Source organism: Poecilia formosa, unplaced genomic scaffold (genome assembly GCF_000485575.1).
Source record: "Poecilia formosa unplaced genomic scaffold, Poecilia_formosa-5.1.2 Scaffold37, whole genome shotgun sequence".
NCBI classification, from domain to species: Eukaryota; Metazoa; Chordata; class Actinopteri; order Cyprinodontiformes; family Poeciliidae; genus Poecilia; species Poecilia formosa.
Window position 1 is genome coordinate 2,884,552 of NW_006799976.1, and position 2,035 is coordinate 2,886,586.

General features: G+C 46.0%; 1 protein-coding gene across 2 annotated transcripts in view; it reads left to right on the plus strand.

The window, feature by feature from the left end:
• The first annotated feature begins 1,463 nt into the window (after nucleotides 1-1,463).
• Nucleotides 1,464-2,035, plus strand: part of ndnf (neuron-derived neurotrophic factor) — a 23,928-nt gene continuing 23,356 nt past the window's right edge. The window contains exon 1 of one of the 2 annotated variants that reach the window (XM_016670785.1): nucleotides 1,464-1,983. The gene's annotated coding sequence lies outside the window, so the exon portion shown is untranslated. The remainder of the gene's footprint in view (nucleotides 1,984-2,035) is intronic. The other variant, XM_007550753.2, reaches the window with a different exon arrangement.

Genomic DNA, 2,035 nt, shown 5'->3' on the forward strand with positions numbered 1-2,035 from the left:
CCTAGCTCCGCCTTCGAGACACAGCTCCTCCTTCTAGGAGCTGCAGTTTACAAACTTCAGAGCTTACACCTCACAGAGCAGCTGTTGCCGGCTCCTTCAGACTAGCCGGCAGCAATTAGCAAACACCTGGTGGAACTGTGCATATGCTGAGCTCATTATAGGAGCTGCTGCTCAGAGAAACCCTGATAAAAACGGTGTTAAAGGGTTAATAGAGGAGCCCTGTTGTGATGACGGAGTTTCAGAAAGAGCAGGAGCTTCTTAAAGAGACAGAGGCCCAATTTCAAGGCGTTACATTAAATTTCTTTTAAGTCATATTTCAGCATTTTTTACAATTGAAAGTAACATAATCACTTGATTGTGTCCAGGGTGAATACTTTTGCGAGATGCCGTAGTAGCTCATATTTTAAAAAGAAAAAAATGCAGACTACATTTATTTTTACAAAACCACGTGAGTTGAATCCACATGCAAGAGATGTTTTTTTCCTCCCTGTCGTTACTGTTGTTGACGCTAGATGACGCTGTTGTATCAACACTGGGCTGTGATTTGGCTGCCTACGCAGATCGCAAACAGATACTGACAATGAATGAATGGCTTCGGAATGGGAATATTGTTTCATCTCCTGTTATGAAAATTAATATGGATTTTTAACAGCACACTGCTGTGTTTACCAGTTAGTTTAGGAGCTAACTTTATTGCCGGTCTTTTTTTTTTTTGTCGTCAGATAACAAAAATGTAGTTATTTTCTCAGGGATCAAGAGAAGACGAGTAGTTATTAGTGTCCATCTGATGAGCCTTCATCCGATGAAGAGGAGCAGCTGATTTTGCAACCTTGCATTTCAATTCTGCAGAAAACAGTCGCATCCCCTTAAATCCAGACGGGTGTGAGGGGGTGAGGGGACCCCCCACCACCACTCCATCGAATCAAGGCCATAAATTCGGGAGTCTCTTCAGTTCCGAGACTCTTATCTTGAATAAATGTTTGCTTCCCCTTCCCAGCCAACAATAACAGCACTTTATGGCTCACTGGGAATTTCCACAGCTGATCGGGGGTGGAGGTGGAGGAAGGTGGGGGGTTAGGAGACGGGGGGAAGGGGAGGTGGGGAGGAAAACAGGAGATGCGTTGCGTTGGTGTGCGGTTGCATGCGCACGGGCCAAAACCAAACTACAGGCTGCTGTTGTGATTGTGTCTGTCTGCACACCCGCCCAGGTATCAGAGGCCCGTGACAGAGCACGTCTAGCACGCCAAAGCCCTCGAGGGTTGCGTGACTCCGGCAGGGTGCCGCTACCGCTTCCACCGACAGTTTCCTGGGAGCATGAGAGTAAACACACAGGAAGGATAATCTGCGATTCTGACTGGGAAACCCCACACCGTCTTTAAAATTACAATATGCTACATCTTTATTTACAGTTGTTTTTTTTTTGTAATTAATATTATTTTTTTTTTGTATATACTTTGTTCATCTGATCGTAAAGTTTGGGGTTCAGAAGTGCCTGTTTTCGGGGGGCCTGTTTCTGGTTTCTGCGTCCCGGAGCGCAGGGAAGAAGAAGAAAAAGCAGAGGAAGAAGTTCGCACCAGTTTTTGCCTCCAATCCAGAGGAGGTTTCAATAGCAGCGGCGCGGCAGGGGAGGGACGCACTGCCAGCACTCGGGATACCCACTCAGTCACACACACGCACGCACACACACATTCTCTCTCTCTCTACCCTCTCTCTCTCTCTGTCTTTCTTAGACACACACACAAACACACTCCTGCCCACTGGAGACCAGTTAAATCCGCAAGAAAACTGCAAACGCGCATCAGAGCGGTCGCTTAATCCGATTGATCGGTCCAGACAAGACGCGTGAAAACTGGAGGAACTACTGGTCACCGCAGAGGACAACTTGCTCTTTTGATTTTTGTTTTTCTCCCCCTGTGAGATCGGGGTCATTTTTTTTTTCACATTTTATTTTAGGGGAGTTTTGGCCAACAAGAGGCACCAGAGGTAAGGCTGATGTGAAGATGTTTTATTATTATTTTTTCTGATTCGGGATTAT